The following is a 14,624-nucleotide window of genomic DNA, read 5'->3' as shown; positions in this document are numbered from 1 at the left end:
TGGCCTTAGTTTCTATTTAAGTTTTGTTGATCAAAAATATGGGTTCATGATTTGCCCCCTTGACAATTTCCAAAAGCATGAGCCTTCTGCACTCAGCTCTTAGAACTGAATCTGGCCTGGGCCCCCGTCCTAGCCTCAGGACTTCGGCTTTCTCCCAAAGCCCTGAGAAAGGTCACGCAGGCAGTGTAGTGGGAATAAGCTGAAGACCCCTGGGTGGAGAACAGTGCAGCCTCGGCAGTGGTGAAGGCCCCCAGAGGCCCGGGAAAATGAAGGCTCCCCATTGATTTGGTGACGAGGCGGCTCCCACAAAGCTGGGAGCGCACTCGTCCTGGAGGCTGACTGTGGTAAGTTCTCGAACAGCCAGCTTTAGCTCCCCTTTTGACCTCTCGTTCTATCCTGACCCCCATAATTCAGAGATGTAAGATCTGGACAGTCAGTTCTGCTGTGACTTCAAATGATAATGCCATGCAAGTATGTTTCATTTGCAAATTTTCAAAATGCTTTCATAAAACTGTTTTCAGTTGGGTTCCCCAGAACGAGGTGTGTGGGCAAGTGATTTACAGTGGAGAGGCCTCCAGGAGAAGTAGGCAGGGGTGAGGGGGTGGAGAAGCAGCTTCAGTGGCCTACAGACCGTCCCCAAAGGAGGTCTTGGGCCTCCTTCGGAGGAGGGACCCTTTGGAAGCCAAGCACTCAGAAACTGGGGGACAGGCACGTGGACCTAGTAAGAGGGCTCCGAGGAAGTCTGGGTGCGGCAGTGACAGTGTCTGCTACACTTAGGCTAGCTCAGCTGGTCCCTATACGACTTGGGGAGGCAAGAGGCCTTCCTGCCTTCACCTACAGAATGGAGAAGCTAAGACGGAGACAAGCTGTACCCAGTACAGTCAGGGGGGTGTTAATTCCAGCATAGGAAATACAGTCAATAATATAGTGGTAACTATGTATGGTGCCAGGTGGGTACTGGAAATACTGGGGGGAGCACATTGGAAGGTATATGATTGTCTAGCCACTATGCTGGACACCTGAAACCAATACAAAATAATCCTGAAAATAAACTGTAATTGAAAAAAATAAAACACACCCACACGAAGACAAGCTGTACCCAAGGTCACACACTCAGTATAAATAACAAGGTGTGCAGAGCTCACCTGGCGGGGTCCGACCGCCCGGCTCTTTCCTCTGTACTGAAGAGATGGATTCTTCTCACTGTCCGGGAGGGTTCCCAGCTGGCTGAGCTGATGGGCATCCAGGGAGGCAATGTGACTGGAAGTCGAATCAGCTGCGGTCCCACACCAGCTGGATTTACTTTGGGATTTGTTCGTGTTGTTGGTTCTGTAGTTTCTTAGTCCCTAAAACAGAACAGACAATCAGGACTGGGGACCAGTTTTGTACTTATTAACCTTGATGCCTCTAGGAAGGAGACTTCAGAATAGGGTTGTTCAGATAAACAAACTCATCTTGCATGGTCTCCCCCCACCCCCACCCCCCATACTGTGCTGCCCCATCTGCGTGATACCCTTCCTTCTACTCACATCCTCCTGGCAGTCAAGAACCTTCCCCCTCCCCAAGCCTCTGAGCAAGGCTGGCTGGTGCCTGCCGCCCCATGGAACTGACTGCCTTGGGCATTTGCTGTACATCCCCTTGGTGGTTTCCCATCCTGCCTACCTTCTTAATGGGCTGGCTTCTTTCTTCCCAGAGCAGAGATCTGTTTCTTAGGCCTAGCTTGTGAGGACAGATGCCACGTTTGTGTATCCTCCGCCAAGTTCCACATGACATTTCAGAAACAGTAGATGTTTGAATAGCATGGAGTCACTTGATTTTGGAGATAGAAAAGATGGAAACACTGAAGCACCACGAGCAACCTGCCCAGGTAAATCCTGAGCCACAGGCAACACTCAGCTCAGAAACGCTTCCTCTCCACTTGCCTTGTTGAAGCTCAAAAGAACCTAAGAGATCTTGGTTGCAGAGCACCCCCTTCTAGGGCTGGAGGAGAAAGGGGCGGGCTCTGGAGATGACCTGCCCCCGCTGAGCTATTCACTGTGTGATCTCAGGCCAACTCACTTCACTTGTTTCTTCCCCTGGTTTCCACTCATAAAATGGGGTTAATAATGCACCTGTTTCATGGGATTATGAAGATTAGAGTTTCATGCACATAAAGAACTTTGAAGGGTGGAGAGTAAACATTCTAAATGCATTTATCTATTATTTTATTATTTTTATTTTTATTACTATTATTCACTATTATAATTACTACTGTTGTTCTAAGAGTCCAGAAAAGTAAGGAGTTTGCCTAAACATTCCATACCTAGGAAGGCTGTGCTCCCATGTCACCTGCTGGGTGAGGCCTTCCCTCACCGCCCTACCTAGGTGACAACCTTCCCCTTGTCTGTACACCTTACCCCATCCTGGCTTGTCACCTTCCAATCTACTATGTTATTGATTTATTTTGCTTGTTATTTGCCCCCCTCACTAGGGGGAAAGTGAAGGCTGGGTCCTGCCCATTTCGCTCACTGCGTACCCGTGTCTGGAGCAGGGCCAGGCACACAGCAGGCCCCCTGGGTTTATTTCCTGGCTCATGAAATGGCGAGTCTGGGATTCAGCACTGCCTTGGTGGCTGTGAGCAGCCCCTCACACCGGCCTGGGTGACGACCTGAAATGGGACTCCCAGTAAGCAGCCCTCCCTCTCTAGAAGCCCCCATTCCCAACAGCCACAAATACACAGTGACACTTCTGCAGCAACCCATAGAAAGGGTTCTGCTCCCACGTGCAGGCGCTGCATGGATTCGAAGGCACGCCACCTGGGCCACCAGGGCCACCAGGCAGAGAGCCACGTTTGATTCCCAGGCTTGGCTGTTATGCAGCTGTGTGACCTGGGCAAGGCCTTCTTCCTCTTTGGACCCTTCTCTTGGGTGTGGGGCATCTCCAGGCATCTCCTAGCTCCCTGGGTCCTGGCTTCAAGGCTTCCTCACTTGCAGAATCCAAGAGCATCGAGGTCCCCCTGGCCTTCCTGGTTATCCCTGGTCCAGACCAGCAAGGGCAGCTCCGGGGGCCTCACCGCTCTCCAGGCATCCCTGGCCGGGCCAGTCGTCCTGGGACCCGTCCTTGTGCAGCCGGGCCTGGACACTTGCTGAAGGCTCTGAAGCCGAGACCCTTGCTTGGGTGGGGCCTGTGTCTGCACTGGGCAGTGTTTTTTCTTATTGCCAAGAATTTCCGCTTCCATTGGCATTCGTTTTTCCCAGGAACTCCCTTCAGCTGCCAGAGAAATGAAGTAGCACGTAAAAGACACCCTCCCTGGGAAGGGAGACTTTCTTTTTCTGACTGTGAGCCCTTGATAAGAAAAACATTCTGGCAATTGTGGCATCCTGTCTTAGACCAGCCCCGCTACTCCTCTCGCTGGCAAATCCTCAGGGTTTCTCTGGGTGTGATTGAAGGCAGAGGGGGGCTGTGCGGCCTTCCCGGTGGCTGCTGCAAGGTCAGCAGTAGGTGAACTTTTGGGCTAGGGGACAGGAAGTCAAGCTTCGGCAAAGTGTGCAAAATTTGCCCAGCTGAGACTGATGAACTTTGATTAACTTCTCTCTTTCCCCCATTCCCACTTCTTAATAACAGCTTAAGCACACGGCCTGCTAGACAGTTTAAGAAGATAAAAATGATCATATCATTCTTATTATTCTAAGGTACCTCCCCTACTTTGGTGGCAAACCTCACAGCCACGGACCCATTGGAGTCTCAACTCTTCTGTACACGGCTCTGCTGTCCAGTGTGGGAGCCGCCGACCACCGGTGGCTGCTGAGCACTCAAAATGCAGCTAGTTCAAACTGAGATGGGTGAGGGATGTGAATACACACTGGATTTCACAGATAGTATGACACGAAATGCAACGTAGCTCAATAATTTTTATATCGGTTACACATTGAAACGATAATGTTTGCAATATACTGGGTTAAACAAAACATATTACAAAATTAATTTGTACTTTTCTAATGACAACTAGTCAATTTAAAATTACATTTATGACTCATACAGCATTCTATTGGACTGTGCTGATACAAAACTTAGTTTTCTTGGAATTATGTCTAAGTCTCTAAATTCAAACAAGGGAGACCAAGATTTTGCCTTACCCACCTTACTTGGATAGTCCATCTTCTTTCCTCAGGTTGCAAGATAAGCAAGAGCCATTGGTTACTTCTCACAAGTTGTTCATCCCAGAAGCTTTGAGAAGGGAGGTGAGCACAGGGCTGTCATCAGCCTGTCGAAAGCTTCAAAAGGAATTGACCGTTCATTTTCCTCTGCAGGCAAGCCATGGTAGTTCCTGCAGTGGGGGATTTTCATTTCCAACTCTGCCTTTTACTTGGGCACATTCGCTATTTCAGAATCTTCTTTGTAAACCGCTGCTTCCCTTATTAACCCATTAAGAGAAGGTACTTGGAAAGCAGCTGAGTTAATGGTAGCTCTGGTATAAATGCTTAAGAGTAAGTCACATCCTTAGTTCTCTGTGCTGCCCTAACTTGAATCAGCTGAGAGAAATTTCTGTGACTGGTCCTCTGGAGTCATCAATGCCAATACCAGGTTTCTGACCAGTAACTGCACGGCCTTAAGAAATCCACTAGTGCCCTGGCTGGTGTAGCTCGGTGGATTGAGCACAGGCCTGCGAACCAGAGGATCGCGGTTCGATTCCCAGTCAGGGCACATGCCTGGGTTGCAGTCCGGTTCCCTGCAGGCCAACTACCAGCAGGGGATGCACGAAAGGCAAACATACATTGATGTTTCTCTCCCTTTCTCCTTCCCCTCTAAAGATACATAAATAAAATAAAAAAAAATCCACTGCCCTGGCCTGCAATTTTGTCATCTGTAAAGTTCATAGGGGGCTTCTAAAATTCCTTTTTACCTTTTGTACTAGATTGAAAATTCTAGACTAAAAAAAAACCCAAAACACTGGTTTTCAGTATTGCATCTTCACTCTGATGAGCTTGATGATGTGTTATAATGAGGGTGCAATAATAAAAAGCTGAATATTTTGTAGTCAACCTCCTGATATTATGTAGGGAGTTTCTGACTCCCTTGAAAAGATTTTTCCTCTTTTCAGTTTTGGGTTATCAGATCTAAGCACTGCAAGGTCTTGTTAGCCTGTACCTGATTATTGTCATTAACACTGTGTCTGGTTTGCGCAGCCACACCAGGGGAGCAGTTCGGTTACGTCTATCAAGAACTGTAAAGTTCATCTCCCATGAGCCTGTGGTTACCTTCCTGGAATCCATCAGAAGGAAATTAGCAGAAGTTTGAGCAAAGATTCATTTGGAGCATTAATAGCCCAGCTATTTGTCGTCTTCATCATCGGGAGAAGTCAGATGCCCAGTAATAGGTGAATGGTAAAACAGGGAGCGAGAGAGGTAGAGAGAGTAAACCCACACAATGGGATATTGTCAAGCACTGAAAATTTCTTTAAACAGCTACTTCACAACATGGGAAAGGGTTCCCAGTAACTGTTCTTTAAACTGGAAGAAAATTATTTAACATTGTAACAGTAGTTTTTCCCAAGTAGTAGCATTTATAAGTGATTTTTATTTCACCGTCATACCTTTTGTACATATTTTCCAAATTCTTTAATAATTAATTCCAGTTACTTTAATAATCATCGGAAAAAGGATGACTTCCAAAAAGGAACTCATTGCATTTTCTAGGCCCCGCAGGGTGCCAGGCTTTACCTGGTTCGGTGGGGGATGCTCAGCTGAACTGGAGGCTGGCAAATTCTTCACTTTAGGACAGGACATTGCAGTGCCCAAGAAAGATGTGGTTGATGATTCAACGAAGAATTAGAGAGGAAAACAGAATACAGAGAGTTAAATAATTTCAAAGCCTCAGGCTTCATTTTCAAATTGGTACAGAAAATAATTATGATTTGAGAGGAAGGATAATTACAATGAACTTCAGCTGAAAGGAAAGTCTTTGGGGGGACCCTTATCTGGGGGACCCCTATATTAGTCAGCTTAGGTTACCATAGTGAAATACCACAGACGGTGTGGCCTGAACAACAGACACTTGTTTTCTCACAGTTCTGGAGGCTGGAAGTCCAAGGTCAAGCTGTCAGCAGGTCTGGTTTCTCCTGAGACCTCACTTCTCACTGTGCCTTCCCATGGTCTTTCCTCTGTATGTGCCTCCATGGTGTCTCTCTGCGCATCCCAGTCTCCTCTTCCACGTACACCATTCATACGGGACTGGGTTCACCCTAAGGACCTCATTTTAGTTTAAGCTCCTCTTTAAAGATCTATCTCCAAATACTGCACATTCTTAGGTACTGAGGGTTAGGGCTTCAATGCGTAAATTATGGTTTGGGGGGTGGGGTGGGGAGGACACAATTCAGCTCAAGTGACAACCTAAAACCTCCCAAGGGGTTCTAACTGCTCCCAGCAGAGGAACAGGGAGAGGTACTACTTCTCTGGTCCTTCCTGCCACCTCACCGCCAGCCTCGCCTGACTGAGTAGGGCCTGAGGGCCAGTATCTGGACCTGAGACACCAAAGACTTTTAAATGGAGCCAAGGGTCCCTTTTGAGAAGTTTCTGGAGAAAACTGGAGTTAGAAGGGTCAGAATACAGCAAATCCTTTCATCTGTGACTAACAAATTGAACTTGATCCTGCAGATACTGAGGAATCATCAGAGAATATTGATAAACTTGTGTAACTTCCTTGTTTCTCATTTGTTTTGTTTTTAAATTCTGGAGGCTAAAAATAACTGTTCTACGTGACACCACAGAGCTGTTGCTTATTAATACGGAGCATTTAAATAAAGATAATCTTAGCAAACAAGTCTTGAGGTTAAAAAAAAAAAGATAGCCTTTGTTCCACCAAATAAAAATATCCCAGAATTGAATAAACACTACCCAGCTTTGCTGTGCCTACACAGCCAAAGCAAAAAGTCAAGTCAATTATTCAGATAATCCTGTTTTATTTGTGGAGCTTCTTGCTCCCGTGGAGGTGGCCTACCTAGTCTTACCTCCTCTTAGAAAATAATTAAATCCTGAGCCATCTAAATGCAAGAGGTAGAACAAATGTTCTTCCGGAATTTTCTTTTTTGAGTTCCTGTATTGTACAGTCCGTCCGATTCCTTAACCTTTGACCTCCTCTGCTACCCTCAGGAGGGCCCAGTTCCTCACCCAAAGATCCCCAGAGGAAGGCACTTACAAGAAAACTGTCAACAGCCTGTGATGGAGCCTGATTTTCTCATTGAAATGGAGATTTAAGGTCAGGGAACTAAACAAAATGAAAGCAGAACAAACTCATCAAAATGCAGGTCCCTAAATTGAGACTCACACTGCTTACTCTTAATTTAAAAGAGACGGAACAGAATGCCACTGGCTTCCCAGAAAACATGGCACTTTTCCCTACTGAGGCAAAATTGCTTTAATTTCTCTTCTATTTTAAGGCTTGGCCCTGCATTTTGTCCCTATTTTCGTTGTCTTTTTACCTCATCTCTCTCACTGACTTCTAATGTTTTTATCTTTGCAAGCCACCTTAAATCATTTTTGGAACAAGATACATACAGACCAGACACACTTGCCCCGGCAGACAATATGTGAAGGCCCACCTGGGTCACGCCACAATTGGGGTGTTTTCTTCCTCCCGCCTTGTTTCCCAAAAGCCTGGAGTGTGTGAAAGGTGATGGCTCAGCCTTAACCTGTGTTCTCAACCAGGTGGAATGCAGAGAACATCCGACAGAAGGTCCATTATCTGTGCTCCAGGAAAGTGCCCATGGACTGAATTTTTCTGCCTGCCCCTGCCCCGCAACACACGATTCCTATAGTGAAGCCCTAACCCCAATATGGTGGTATGCAGAGGTGGGGCCTTTGGGAGTAAGTCAAGTTCAGAGGAGGTCGTGGGAGTGCACGCCCATGGTGGGATCGGTGCCCTGGCAAGGAGAGGGAGAGACACCTGAGCTTCCTCTTTCCACCAGGTGAGAACACAGCGAGAAGCTGGCCGTCTGCAAGCTAGAAAGAGGGCCCACACCGAAACTCACATCTGCTGGCACCTTGATCTTGGGCTTGTCTGCCACCAGAACTGAGAGAAATAAATGTGCTGCTGAAGCCACCTGGTCTGTGGTATTTTGCTGTAGCTGCCTGAGCTAAGACATCATCATCGCACTGGCCAGGCCTCGAAGGTCTAACCTCTCGGGGGGGTCTTGCCTCCCAGCCCTCTGGAAAGCCATGGGCATGGACCACAGACAGCTCTGATGGGTTTGCAGTAGCTCCTTGCTGAGTGCCTGTTCCTAGCGTAGCCTTTTTCAGCCCTGAGCCTTCACTGTGTCATCTCTTTCTCCCCTAGACAAACTAGAACCACCAGTCTTTACACATCCGAAGCTCATGCCAGCATTTCTTATACTCACAGGCTTTGGGGGAGCGTCATAGGAAGTAAATTTTCCCCGTGTGCTTCTGGGAGCTGGCCTTTTCTCTCACTGCCAATCGCGCGGTTCCCATCAAGCCTCGCCATGTGCCATCTCTCTAAATTTATGGCTAATTTACTTTTTTTTTTTCTATTTCATCCAATGAAAACTGGTCACAATTAATTACGCATTGCATTTTCAGCTTGGGCAGACATTCCGGTTGACGACAATATGTTAATCACAGAAGCTGGCCCTGAATTAGGGGCTGGGGGTGGGGGGTGATTCTAAAACCTGTGTCGTTGCCAAAGTCTGCTGCCTACGAAGCAAGCTGGTCATGTTTCCACGAGGAGGAGCACAGTGGGATGGAGTTAGGATAATCATTCGGAACCTACTCTATATAAAACCTGCATGAACTCGTGGCACTGGACTGTGATCTAAACACAATTTAGACTTTCCGTTTCTGCATTTTACCTAGTGAAGGTAGCCTTCGCCTGCAGCTGGGCCAACACTCCAGCAGCCTCGCGGCACTTTCAGCGTCCTTCAGTGCCCTGGGGACCCATGCGCAGACTTGATACGGCCAACAGAACGTTCTCCCTTCTTCTCCTGTGTGGAATTGGTTTTGGATAGGGAAGCCTGAAGGGGCTGGGGGAATGATTCTTCTGATCTTTCCTCTCTGCCCGCTCTCCTGCCAGGGGGAGGGCGAGAAGGGAAGCAGAGGCAGAAGACAGTTCTGATTACAGTGCCCCCCCCCCACTGGGTCCTGCCCTTGGACCTGGCAGAACTCAGGGTGATGCTCCAGCAGCACCCTCGCTGGCCCCTCTCCTCTGCAGCTCCTGTGACTGGGCAGATACATCCCCATTCCCAGTGGCCTTCCTCATCGGGCCACGCTGACCTCCTCCAGGTCACACCTCCAGTCTGTCCTGCTGCTCCCTGAGCCCTCATTGCATCATATCCGATGCCCTCTTTTTCATTTTTGTTTGGGATATAAGCACGTGGGGCAGTTCCTAGGGTCATGTGCTTTGGAGAGCTACATGTGGGGAACGAGCTGTACCTGCCCCAGGGTCCAGTGGTTCTCCCCCAGGCAACACCCCTTCCTAGGAAGCACACGGAACTGTGTGAGGACCTTTGAAGGGCTGTCGAAGCAACAGGTTGAGGGGGGGCACCTAGCATTTGGTGCGTGGGAGCAGGGTTGCTAAATGTCCTGAAATGCGGAGACTCCCTCTACGGTGAAACATCGGTCATCAAAACCAGAGCCTAAGAGCCCCATTTTAACAAACACATATGTTCTGGAGACCCCCTTTCTGCTTCGTGAGAGTTTTTACTGAGGCTGAGTCACCAGGCTAAGTGTGATTTGGGAAGAATCCTCAGTTTACCATCTCTGTCCTTTTGCCCAGCCCATCACAGCTTGAGGACAGGTGCCATTCCTGACCCTTTCAACGACACCCTGGAAATGAGGGAGTCCAGTGAATTCTGTTGGATTTGTTAAGCAGAGTTGCATTCCACTCCTTCAAGGGCCCAAACACATTAAATCTGAGAAATAGAGTGTAAGAGCCCTGACTGAACAGGAAGAAAAAAAAAACCTGTATAGGAAGTGTCCTGACTGTCATTTGGAAACTGTTCACTATCCTCCCCCCCCCCCCCGCCCCCNCATTTGGAAACTGTTCACTATCCTCCCCCCCCCCCCCGCCAATGACCTCTATTTCCATCCCAATGCATCGGATCCCCATTGGCCTGGCCCAGAAGTATCCAGCAAATTTCCCCCAAACCTACCTCTGGGCCTCATGCTGCNCCTGACCCTTTCAACGACACCCTGGAAATGAGGGAGTCCAGTGAATTCTGTTGGATTTGTTAAGCAGAGTTGCATTCCACTCCTTCAAGGGCCCAAACACATTAAATCTGAGAAATAAAGTGTAAGAGCCCTGACTGAACAGGAAGAAAAAAAAAACCTGTATAGGAAGTGTCCTGACTGTCATTTGAAAACTGTTCACTATCCTCCCCCCCCCCCCAATGACCTCTATTTCCATCCCAATGCATCGGATCCCCATTGGCCTGGCCCAGAAGTATCCAGCAAATTTCCCCCAAACCTACCTCTGGGCCTCATGCTGCTTGTGTAATGAGAGCAATGAACAAGATGGGCCAGGGGAGGGGAGGAAAGCAAAGGTTAACATCCTAGAAAGTGAAAGGGGAACCTGAAAGGAGGGGACAAGACAGAGAGTGGGCAGAGCCATGGTGGACAAGAGTGTGGAGAGGGCGACAGGACTGGCCTCCCTCCCCCATCCTCATCTCCCTGGACCAACTGTCCCGCTGGACTCTGGAACAAACTAATTCAACATAAAGAACTAACTAGAAGTGGAATTTTGGTTGATAGCCTTTGATAAAGTGAATGCTGGTGTCCCCCCAAATTCCTATGTTGAAACATAAGTTCCAATGAGGTGGTATTTGGAGGTGGGGCCTTTGGGAGGTGATTAGGTCATGAGGATGGAGCTCTCATGAATGGGATTAGTGCCCTTCTAAATGAGACCCCACAGAGCTCTCCAGTCCCTTCTGCCATCAGAGAAGATGGCCATCTATGAATGGTTTCCAACTGGGAAGTGGGCCTTCACCAGACACAGATTCTGCTAGCACTTGGTGGACTTCTCAGCATCCAGAATGGTGAGAAATGACTTTCTGTTGTTTATAACCCACACAGTCTATGATATTGTTCACACAGACCAAAGGGACTAAGACACAACTGTAGTCTGGTATGGGAGACCCCATTCACAGCAGCCCTTTAGATGTCTGCAGAAGAGCATTGGGGTTCACCTCTGTCCATCTCCAAAGGCCTGTGGGCTTCAGATCTGAAACACTTGGCCTTTTGGATGCAGCCTACGAAGAATCCATCACTGAACTGGGGGTCAACTGGCAGAGCACTTTCCAGAGATGTGATCTGCTGTCCCCTGCTCTGTGCTGGAGTGGCATCACTGCGATCACCCTCTGTTGCCCAGGCAACATTCTAAAGGGGACTAGAGGAACCAGTCTGGTTTGAGGCAGCTACTTAGGACACTGGGTGAGCCCTTGGCATGCCAGGCTCTTCACGGTCATGGGCGTAGAGACTTACTATCTTAGTTCAGGTTCCAAAAGCAAAGCCAGAGACGGAATTTGAGGCATGTGAGTTCCAGAAGGAGTGCCTTTCTGAAAAACCCCAATGGGGGTGAGAGAAGGAGAGCTGAGCAAGGGCAGAGTCAGGTAGAGCTGAGCTGTGTGCTGAGACACGCGGGCCACCAGAGCATTTCCCTATGGTGGCCACGCTGGCCTTTGAGTGGCCTCTGTGACCCCTGCAGTGGTAGGGCTACCCACCCTGGCTCAGAGCTTGGAGGTGAAGCTCCTCACCTGGTAAAAGGATGTGGCTGGCTCTTCAGGGGCGACATTGCATCTGCATGACTCATGTGTGCAAACCACCCACATGCTAGTAATCTGAAGTGGTTGCCCCTGGAAACTGAAATAAACTGTGGTCCAATTATGAAGAGATTTCCCTAGCAAAGAGACAGCTGCTGCAATGAACGCTGTGGTGTGAGAGCTGAGGCTGAGGTTGGAGGTAACCGATGATTTACATAAGGGAACGTAGCTATTAACCTGCTACATGGGAAAATATGGACATAGCACTTTTTAAGAAAAAGGAAAACATAACTCAGAAGACAAGCTCTCTGCCTGTAAAACCCAATGTCAAAAATTCTCTCTAATAAGAATCAGTAGCAGGCATGCATTTAAATATTTAGCATCTTCTTCTGAGATGTAATTACCACTCTGCTTTGTACATCTGTGTTTGCTGCACCCTCCGAATGGAGCAGAATGCCATTTCACTGATTTGGCAGATTCTTCCACCTGGCTTTTGAGCAGTTGGTCATTTTTCAGTCTGGTGGTGAATGCTTTACCCCACCCCCTCCAGCAAAACAGGTAGCTTCCAGCCCAACAAAAAAGTTCAGAGAGAATCCAAAAGGGTAGGGTTGGTTTTTCCATCGGTTGCCTGCTTTCTGATCCTTCCAGAATAGGCAGTGGGTGGCCAATCCACTTCTGACATGAGATGGGTGGCTCTGGAACCCAGAAGTGACATACGCCTAAATGACATACCCTGAGGGATAATATCTGCTTGTTGACAAAGTGGGTGGGTCACAGCGAGATGTGGAAAGACAGAGCTGGGCTGGACCAGCTGGGAGGCCTCACACGCCAAACAGTCCTCTGGCAGCACAGCTCAGCCTCCGTCCAACATCTGACGGAGCTGGCACCCGGCCTCCTCGCCCAATGAGTCATCTCATTCGGGTCCCCTCGGTGTTCTGCGGAATTTGTAATCATCCAGGTAGCACTGATTTCAAGGAAATCACTTCTCTGTTTGTGTATGGCCTGATACTCTGTTGACTAATGGTTTGCCTGGACCAGAAATTCCAAAGCACCGAGACTGTGCCCTTCAGGGTGGGGCACAGCCTTTGACCTCCCCCAGCTGGTATCCAGCTGTGCCTTAGTCCCAAGGAATCAGTTTCTGTGGGTGCATTTCTCCCACTGGGGGCCAGCCAAGAAGAGTCTAACCCCCTAAGCAAGTGAATAAACAAATCTTTTCCCTTTGCCAAAGTTTACTGTCAACTCTGTCTCAGGGTCCCAAAGTGTCCCCCACCCACTTGCTTTCCCTCTGTAGTAGGAAGGTGAGTCATAAGAGTTGGGATGGTGACATCATCCAGCTCAGGGTGGCAAGATGGACTTCACACTTATTTTTGCTTAGCAGCCTTCAAACAGAGGTGTAAACTTGACTTAGGTCGGTGCAGAGGAGACATCTGACACCCTGCTCACTCGCCCACCACCATCCACAGGCCCTGAGGGAGCGCCGAGGTATCCCCAGAGACATTTGGAAGCCACTGACCCAGAGCAATTCCTTCTTCAGCACATGAAAAACACCCAGGCCTAAACAGGGAGCCTCATTTCCAACTGGCACAGTGAGCTGTGGCGGCGCTGGGTCTTCGTCTCTCCTGAGTCCCTAAGCAAATGGTCTGTCCCACAGGCTTGAGAAGGCCCCTGCAGGGCCACATGCCTTCCCAGTGAATTCCTCTCCCACCTCACAGCTCAGTGCCAGGCGCCCGGCTGGGTTGCTGTTTTAGTCTCAAAGACTCCAGCCGCCTCAGCCCCACAGTGCCCGGCCTCGCCTGTGCAGCCTGGGAGGGGGTGCCCAGGCTGGGGTGGCCACGGTCTGCCTTGCTGAGGCGGAAGGCAAGTGTCACTTCCTGTGTTTGATGTTGCTAAGGTCTAGAAAAAAATAAAACCACAAGCTCCACACTGAGATTTTAGGTATGACTGGGCAGCAATGTCTCCAATGGGAGTGGAGCTGGGTGATAAGAACAGCTGGCACATGAAGACAGCAATGGTGTCACAAAGAGACAGACAAATGGCAAGTGGCAGGGGAATGACATTGCTTTTCCAAGAGCTTTGGAATCTGCCTGCCTCCCCTCAGGGTCATTTCTATCTGTTTATTTATTTGTTTATTTGTTTATTTATTTATTTATATTGTTATTCAATTACATTTTTCTGCATTTTGTCCCCACCCCTCCCCCTCACCCCCTCCAAACCCACCTCCCTCCCTTGCTTCCACCCTCCCCCTTGGTTTTGTCCATGTGTCCTTTATAGTAGTTCCTGAAAACCTTCTTCCCACAGTCCTCTCGCCCCTCCCCTCTGGCTATTATTAGATTGTTCTTCATTTCATTGTCTCCGATATATTTTGTTTGCTTTTTTCTTTTGTTGATTATGTTCCAGTTAAAGGTGAGATCATATGGTATTTTTTCTTTCACCACCTGGCTTATTTCACTTAGCATAGTGCTCTCCAGTTCCATCCATGCTGTCACAAAGGGTAGGAGCTCCTTCTTTCTCTCTGCTGCATAGAAATTCCATTGTGTAAATGTACCATAGTTTTTTGATCAGTAAATGAATGAATGGATCAAAAAACTGTGGTACATTTACACAGTGGAATTCTTAACCCTGGAAATGACACAGGACTAGCACCTCTAGTCACTTCTTTTCTATGTCTTGTCCTCTGCCTTTGCTTGGTCACTTGTGTCCCCTTGCTTCTTGCACTCACTCACTCATTCTCTCTGTCACTGTAAGTCTCTACTTTTCTGTTTTTGTTGGTTTTTCTGCTTTTTTTTCTTCTGTGCTTCTATCTCTTTTTCCCCTGATTGCATGCATGTAAACACACATATATGCACACATGCCATAGACACTTGCACACACACAACCCCAC

General features: G+C 48.4%; 1 long non-coding RNA gene across 1 annotated transcript; it reads right to left on the bottom strand.

Annotated features, from left to right (window-relative positions):
• Window positions 1–1,154: 1,154 nt before the first annotated feature.
• LOC118999535 (uncharacterized) lies at window positions 1,155–4,332 on the bottom strand. Its single transcript, XR_005069123.1, has 3 exons — window positions 4,120–4,332; window positions 1,663–1,809; window positions 1,155–1,346 (listed from the first exon to the last, which is right to left on the bottom strand). It is a non-coding gene; the product is annotated as an uncharacterized LOC118999535 (long non-coding RNA).
• Between the last annotated feature and the right edge of the window lie 10,292 nt (window positions 4,333–14,624).

The sequence above is a fragment of the Sturnira hondurensis genome, unplaced genomic scaffold, assembly GCF_014824575.4.
Source record: "Sturnira hondurensis isolate 20B ecotype Veracruz unplaced genomic scaffold, ASM1482457v3 Scaffold0014854, whole genome shotgun sequence".
In the NCBI taxonomy this organism is placed as follows: Eukaryota; Metazoa; Chordata; class Mammalia; order Chiroptera; family Phyllostomidae; genus Sturnira; species Sturnira hondurensis.
Note: the sequence above shows the minus strand (reverse complement) of the source record. Positions and strands in the feature narration are given on the sequence as shown.